This window comes from Carassius gibelio, chromosome A1 (assembly GCF_023724105.1).
Source record: "Carassius gibelio isolate Cgi1373 ecotype wild population from Czech Republic chromosome A1, carGib1.2-hapl.c, whole genome shotgun sequence".
Taxonomy (NCBI): domain Eukaryota; kingdom Metazoa; phylum Chordata; class Actinopteri; order Cypriniformes; family Cyprinidae; genus Carassius; species Carassius gibelio.
This window is the reverse complement of record NC_068371.1, coordinates 19,219,498-19,228,640: the sequence shown is the minus strand read 5'-3', so window position 1 is coordinate 19,228,640 and position 9,143 is coordinate 19,219,498.

Sequence of the window (9,143 nt, the reverse complement as noted above, 5' to 3'; positions counted from 1 at the left end):
TGCTTGGAAAAAAATCACAATAAAACAATGTTTTAATGTTTAAGTTTGGAATATTAACTGACGTGAATGAATGCTATATAAACATTGTTCATGTTAACATAATGTTTATGAATGGAATCTTATTGTAAAGTGTTACTAAAGTTATATATATATATATATATTGTTCTGTGAATGTGATTTTAAAGTCTAGATGATTCGGATTAACCCTTTAACTGCCATATCCTTTAAAACCTCACTGCCAGAGGGATATTGTGAATGCATGTGCCCGCTGGGCACAGTTTACCTGATGCCACCGGGGTGGCGATGGCACTGGTGGCTTGAGCCCGCCATCGCTGCTTGCAGCTATATTTAGGGCTCAAGCCTGGAGGGCGAGAGCCCTATTGTTTTCCTTAGGATTATTTGTTATTATTATTATTTTTCTTCAAGGTTTCGGGGGCTTTTGGGGCCCTTAACATGCTTAAAAAGTCTTGAAAATTGGCACACACATTGGAACCTGCGGCCATTAGGGCCGGGCAGAGACTGATACACGGGCGTGGCACAGGGGCTCTACAGCGCCCCCTGGAATACTGAGGGCCATATATCATACATACTTGCACGTAGACACACGAAACTCGGTACACATGTAGATCTCATCAAACCAAACAACTTTTGTACTGCATGTCATAGGCTCCGCCCAACAGGAAGTTGGATATTTAGGGTTTAGTATTCATATTTTTCGTCAAAGTTGTGGGGGCTTTTGGGGTCCTTAACATACTCAAAAACTCTTGAAAATTTGCGCACACTTTGGAATCTGTGGCCTTTAGGAGCCTGCAGAGGCTGGGACCCGGGCGTGGCACAGGGGCTCTATGGCGCCCCCTGGAACACAGTCATAAATGTTGATGTATAGCTCACACATACTTGCTCGTATTAATATGAAACTCAGTACACATATAGATCTCATCGTGCTGAACAACTTTCGTACTGCATGTCATTCGGCTCCGCCCAACAGGAAGTCAGCTATTTAGAGTTATGTAAAAAGCGCATGCTCTGGAATTTGAAATACTTGTCATAGGTTTTTTTGCCGATTGCCACCAAATTCGGTCAACATGATCTCAAGACATTGGGGATGAAAAATTGCCAGGGGATTTTTGATATCTCGAACGGTTTGCTCGTGGCGAGGTGTTGAAATTATGGCGAGAAATGAGAAACAGGAAGTGTCTAATACCATCCACATACATTTCCTGATTTTAATCAAACTGCATCAGATTATTCGTTGTATGATGTCGATCGCATATATGTGACTATTAGGAGTCAAAGTTATAGCGCCACCAACTGGCAGCAGGAAGTGTGTCATTTTCAAAATGATTTGAATTCAGCATCTTATTTTTACTCGATTTGCTTCAAACTTCATCAGAATAATGTTAAAACACAGCCGATATAAATCTGCTGGGGGGATATTGATATCTAAAAATATTGTTGCCGTGGCAACATGTTAAACTGGAATACTTCTCAGGTGATTTTGAGGCATATAACATGCTTAGAATTTCATCAAACTCAGAACACATATCAGTATTTATGATAACTAGACACTGGCAAAAGTTCATAAGAGGGCGTGGAAGAGGCACTCTATAGCGCCACCTTTTGTCAAAAGTGGCGGGGTTAGTTTAGCTACAGACACCAAACTCGGTACAAAAATTTTTCTTATCAAGACGGACAACTTTCTAATTCACAGTCATCAGCTACGATCAACAGGAAGTCAGCTATTTTGATTTGAATGTGGATTTTTTTTTACATTTAGCTGTGAATTAATGCATACTGCTCAGAGGAGAGTAACACTATACACACCAAACTTTGTCTACATGATGCCAAAACATTTTAAACAACTTAAATTGCCAATGGATTTTGGATAGCTTAAACGGTTTTGTCGTGGTGATTTTTTTAAATGACAGTAAAAATGGAATTATTAATTTTCCTGCATTTTTAAATTCCAAACACTTCAAAACCTTTTTTCGTACAGAAAAAAAGTCATTCTGAGTAAATATGGATAGTTTCACGACTTTACAACACTGTATGGATAACAGAAAATTAAAAAACTGTCAGACATCTCATCTCACTCTGTCCCTCTGTTTGAGTATGTGTGCTTCAGACTTCCATTGTCTGAGAGAAATAGCGCCCCTACAGGTTCAATTCCCGGACTTTTACTTTCACTTTTAAATCGGTTAAAAATACAAATAAATACTTAGATTTAATTCACACTGACAAGCTAAACCAACATATCTGATTATTACCGTTCAGGGCTCATGGATAAATTATTTCTGGCCAGAGATACGTGAGAAATAGGAGAGATGAATCACCGCTGTGATCACGAGCGTCTGGAGTAAAGAGCTCAGAAAAAACGAATTTATTCCTGTTTTAAAGCTTTTAAAAATAAATTATTACAGCGATATCACACAATCAACCAATTAGAACACACCAAGAGATAAATTCAGATGTTTTTGAACTGTTTGTGTGAAAATGAATTATTTGCGGCTGCCTATCTGAAATCACCGCCTCCGATCAGCGCGTACAGTGTCGAGCTCAAAACACACGAATGTATTCTTGTTTAAGAGCTTTTTTAAATAAAATATTACCACAAATGCACACAATAAACCCATTGTAACACTACAAGAGCTAAATGCAGGTGTTTGTGACCCGTTTAAGTGTGCAAGACTATTTGAAAGCGCAACTGGCAGAATAACATATATCTCTCGAGCTGCAGGATTCTGCCTTTCGTCGTACGAACGAACACATCACGGACAAGATTATTTCAAAATACATAATAGCTTGGCGACCATAAACGACAACAGCCACGTGAACATTAACTGTTGAGAAATATATCTGAAATGGATCTACTGGATTTTAATATTAAGTGACCGCATATACCAGCTGCTTCTGTCTTCAATTTTGATCTATATAAAAAATGAAACTCATTCATCTTGGCTGCTTTTTTTAATGTGTGTACGTATTTATTTATTTATTTATTTATTTATTTATTTATTATTTTGCTCTAACAAGAATTAATCTATATTTAATTAAATCAATTACATTTTATTTTACATTTGATTTGTCCATTTCTGCATCTAAACGCCTAAAAACCTAAAACATGCTCTATTATACTATTGTTAGCAATTTCTTTATCGTCCAATTTATCTGGTGTACACTTTTATTTTCATAATAAACTTGTTTGTTAGATTATACACAGTTACAGTGGTCTATAATAAATATTGACAGGTTTTATTCAAGCTGTTTAGAATGATTGCAGTAGGCAAATTTTTTGAAATGTAAATAAAATAAAAAAAATTTAAATAAATAAATAAATAAAAAACATTGGAAAAGAATAACTGTTGTACATTTTTATACATTTTGTATAATTTCATAGTTTATGCATTATAGTTATAAAAACAAATAAATTTAGCCACTCACATAAAATCTTATAGGCCTTATCCTTTTCTGACAGTTTTAGGGATTTTTAAAAATCCTAAAAAACCTTATTTGTGCTGCAAATAATAATTTCAAACTCAAACAGTAAATATTCAGTTCATGCTTTATAAAGCCTTGTCCCAATATTAATAGTCAGTAGTAAGCAGTTTATAAATACAGCTATAAAAAGCTTGTTCTTGGTTTATAAGCACATTTATTAAAAAGGAGAGTAAAGGGTCAGTTATCTTACTATGAAAAATAAAAAAATAAAAAAAAACAAACAACAACACAGATTGATACAGAACTCAGAAATTTTATTGTGGATTTATGATAAAACAGCCTGTAAATGAATTCATACTCCTCCAAGAAGACACAAGTTCACAGCAAACTTTTTTAACATGAAGCTAATATACTGAAGATGTTAAATTGCGAATGGGTTTAGGATAGCTTAAATGGTGTGGCCATAGCGATTTATTAAAGTAACATAAAAAAATACAATCGTTATTTTACTATATCTTTAAAATTTTTCATTCCAACTCTTCATAATTTTTTATATACGTAGAAGTCATCATTTGAAGGAAGCACAGTAAGTTTCATAGCTTTATCATTTTCAAGAGCCAGCATAAAATTAAAACTATCATAACTTATAAATCAAGCTTGCAATTCTTGGTACCAATAATGGCCACCAGATGGAGCTATAGGATTACTTTTAAATAATTATTGTAGAAACAAGTATGATTTAAATCATTTATAGAAATCTTTCAAAGAAAAATAATATGAATTTTATGTATTTTTACTGATAAAATGACCCTCACCTAATTAGAATAACAAGCAGAAGTATTGTGAACTGTATATTAAGAATAATTCTTTATAGACTTTATGGACAGATACGTTTTGAGTGACTCTTGAAGCTTCAGCACCACATCCTCTTTTACCACTGTTTAAAGAATTTATCTTACAGAACAGGTGCGAATGAATTTTGGATAGCTTGAATGGTTTTGTCGTGGTGATTTTTTTGAAATAACAGTAAAAAAGTAACCAGTAAATGTCTTTTATTTTTTGTAAGTGCAGCTTCTAAACACTTCAAAAAAATGTACATATAGAAGACAAGTCATTCTGAGGAAATATGCATAGTTTCATGACTATACAACACTATATGGATGATAGAAAATTAAAAAACTATCATATATCTGATGTCACTCTGTCCCTCTGTCACAGTGGGTAGTGTGTGTGTGTGTGTGTGTGTGTGTGTGTGTGTGCGTGTGTGTTTGTGTGTGTGTTAAGTGAATTAGGTGTGAAACTATCAGGGAGCATTTAGTCTCCAGCGCCAACATTTTACAGAACTGCCACTTTCCTGGAGTCTCAGAATTACTCGGTGTCAGGTTCTGAGAGATCTAAGATTCCAAAAAACTATTTAATTAGAATACCATGAAGTATTGTGAAATACTATATATTAAGACTTTATATATAGGCTTAATGAACAGATTTGAGTGACTCATGAAGGACCAGCACCACCTCCTCTTGTCCGATGGTTTGAGGAATATATCTTCCAGAATCTGGGATTAAGATTTAGGTGCTCATTTTTATTCCACCTCCTTTCCTGAAAAGTCTGTCTTGCAGAATTGACTAAAAATTAATCTTCACATGAATTCCTAATTATTTTGCAATTCTTTTTGTCAGTTCTTCTTGACCTGCTTTTTTCTTCTTCTTTTCTGACCTCATGACCCAGTCAGCATTTTTTGTACAATGGTCAAGTCTTAACTTATCCATTTCTGTATTGCATTTGTGTTTGATATTTCTCATGGGTATTTCATAATTTTCGACTTTACAGTTTGAGTTAAAACTCTTTTTTAGCGCATTTCATCTATAAAAGAAAACATGGCTAATAATTCTGCACACATGAATATAAGGAGTTTTTCTCTTCCAGCTTTCCTGGACTATTGTATAGCACTCATAAATGATTAAATAAAAAATAATGGTAGTTATTAAGATTGATATGGTCTGGAATTGGTAAAATGTGCTTGGAAAAAAATCACAATAATTTTTTTTTTTAATGTTTAAGTTTGGAATATTAACTGACATGAATGAATGCTATATAAATATTGTTTATGTTAACATAATGTTTATAAATGAAATCTTATTGTAAAGTGTTACTAAAGTTATAAATATATATTGTTCTGTGAATGTGATTTTAAAGTCTAGATGATTCGGATTAACCCTTTAACTGCCATATCCCTTAAAACCTCACAGCCAGAGGGATATTGTGAATGCATGTGGCCGCTGGGCACAGTTTACCTGATGCCACCGGGGTGGCGATGGCATTGGTGGCTTGAGCCCGCCATCGCTGCTTGCAGCTATATTTATTATTATTATTATTATTATTATTTTTTTTTTCCAACGTCTCGGGGGCTTTTGGGGCCCTTAACGTGCTTAAAAAGTCTTGAAAATTGGCACACAGATTGGAACCTGCGGCCATTAGGGCCGGGCAGAGACTGATACACGGGCGTGGCACAGGGGCTCTACAGCGCCCCCTGGAATATGGAGGGCCATATATCATACACTCTTGCTCGTAGACGTATGAAACTCGGTACACATATAAATCTCATCAATCCAAACAACTTTTGTATTGCATATCATAGGCTCCGCCCAACAGGAAGTTGGCTATTTAGGGTTTAGTATTCAAATTTTTCGTCAAAGTTGTGGGTGCTTTTGGGGTCCTTAACATACTCAAAAACTCTTGAAAATTTGCGCACACTTTGGAATCTGTGGCCTTTAGGAGCCTGCAGAGGCTGGGACCCGGGCGTGGCACAGGGGCTCTACGGCGCCCCCTGGAACACAGTCAGAAATGTTGATGTATAGCTCACACATACTTGCACATATTCATAAGAAACTCAGTACACATATAGATCTCATTGTGCCGAAAAACTTGCGTATTGCATGTCATAGGCTCCACCCAACAGGAAGTCAGCTATTTAGAGTTATGTAAAAAGCGCATGCTCTGGAATTTGAAATACTTGTCATAGGTTTTTTTCTCGATTGCCGCCAAACTCGGTCAACATGATCTCAAGACACTGGGGATGAAAAATTGCCAGGGGATTTTTGATATCTCGAACGGTTTGCTCGTGGCGAGGCGTTGAAATTATGGCGAGAAATGAGAAACAGGAAGTGTCTAATATCGTCCACATACATTTCCTGATTTTAATCAAACTTCATCAGATTATTCGTTGTATGATGTCGATCGCATATATGTGACTATTAGGAGTCAAAGTTATAGCGCCACCAACTGGCAGAAGGAAGTGTGTCATTTTCAAAATGATTTGAATTCAGCATCTTATTATTACTCGATTTGCTTCAAACTTCATCAGAATAATGTTAAAACACAGCCGATATAAATCTGCAAGGGGGATATTGATATCTAAAAAATTGTTGCCGTGGCAACATGTCAAACTGGAATACTTCTCAGGTGATTTTGAGGCAAATAACATACTTAGAATTTCACAAAACTCTGAACACACATCAGTATTTCTGATAGGAACTTAAATTGTGAATGGATTTTGGATAGCTTGAATGGTTTTGCCGTGGTGATTTTTTTAAATGACCTTACAAAGGGAATCATTATTGTATTTTTAAGTTGCAGCTTCCAAAGACGTCAAATAATTTTTTCATACAGATGAAAAAGTCATTCTGAGGAAATATGCATAGTTTCACGACTTTACAACACTGTATGGATAACAGAAAATTAAAAAACTGTCAGACATCTCATCTCACTCTGTCCCTCTGTTTGAGTATATGTGCTTAGACTTCCATTGTCTGAGAGAAATAGCGCCCCTACAGGTTCAATTCCCGAACTTTTACTTTCACTTTTAAATCCGTTAAAAATACAAATAAATACTTAGATTTAATTCACACTGACAAGCTAAACCAACATATCTGATTATTACCGGTTCAGGGCTCATGGATAAATTATTTCTGGCCAGAGATACGTGAGAAATAGGAGAGATGAATCACCGCTGTGATCACAAGCGTCTGGAGTAAAGAGCTCAGAGAAAACGAATTTATTCCTGTTTTAAAGCTTTTAAAAATAAATTATTACAGCGATATCACACTATCAACCAATTAGAACACACCAAGAGCTAAATTAAGATGTTTTTGAACTGTTTGTGTGAAAATGAAATATTTGTGGCTGCCTATCACCGCCTCCGATCAGCGCGTACAGTGTCGAGCTCAAAACAAACGAATTTATTCTTGTTTAAGAGCTTTTTTAAATAAAATATTACCACAAATGCACACAATAAACCCACTGTAACACAACAAGAGGTAAATGCAGGTGTTTGTGACCAGTTTAAGTGTGCAAGACTATTTGAAAGCGTGACTGGCAGAATAACATATCTCTCCAGCTGCAGGATTCTGCCTTTCGACGTACGAACGAACACATCACGGACAAGATTATTTCAAAACACATAATAGCTTGGCGACTATAAACGAAAACAGCCACGTGAACATAAACTGGATCTACTGGATTTGAATATTAAAGTGACCACATTTACCACTTGCTTCTGTCTTCAATTTTAATCTATATAAAAAAGGAAACTCATTCGACTTGGCTGCTTTTTTAATGTGTGCGTATTTATTTATTTACCTTTTTATACATTTTGTATAATTTCATAGTTTGTGTATTACAATTATAAAAACAAAAATAAATTTAGCCACTCACATAGAAATAGCTTAGGCCTTAACCTTTTTCTGACAGTTTTAGGGATTTTTAAAAATCCTAAAAAAACCTTATTTGTGCTGCAAATAATAATTTCAAACTCATTTGATACTGACCTATGACATCCTGTGACATTATATTTATTTTAACTTACATAATCTCATGGATGTAACAGTAAATCTGTTCAGCTCACAGATCAATACTAAGCTGTAATGCAAGCAGAACTTTCACAAATGCTTATGAGTCATTTAAGGATTTGATAACACTGTAAAATAATGTCTAATTTGTTAACATTAGCAAATGCATTGATAACACTTTATAATAACTGCACTCATTAGTAAATAGTCAGTTCATGCTTTATAAAGCCTTGTCCCAATATCAATAGTCAGTAGTAAGCAGTTTATAAATACAGCTATAAATAGCTTGTCCTTGGTTTATAAGCACATTTATTAAAAAGGAGAGTAAGTTATCTTCCTATGAAAAATAAAAGATAAAAATAAACAAACAACAACACAGATTGATACAGAACTCAGAAATTTTATTGTGGATTTATGATAAAATCAGCCTGTAAATGAATTCATACTCCTCCTCATACTACTCCATACTCCTTTTTCAACATTATGCCAAAATACTGAGATGTTAAATTGTGAATGGGTTTAGGATAGCTTAAATGGTGTTGCCACAGAGATTTATTAAAGTAACATAAAAAAATACAATAGTTATTTTACTATATCTTTACAATTTTTCATTCTAACTCTTCATAATTTTTTATATAAGTAGAAGTCCTCATTTGAAGGAAGCACAGTAAGTGTCATAGCTTTATCATTTTCAAGAGCCAGCATAAAATTTAAACTATCATAACTTATAAATCAAGCTTGCAATTCTTAATACCTATAATGGCCACCTGAGGGAGCTATAGGATTACTTTTAAATAATTATTGGAGAAACGAGTATGATTTAAATAATTTATAGAAATCTTTCAAATAAAATAATA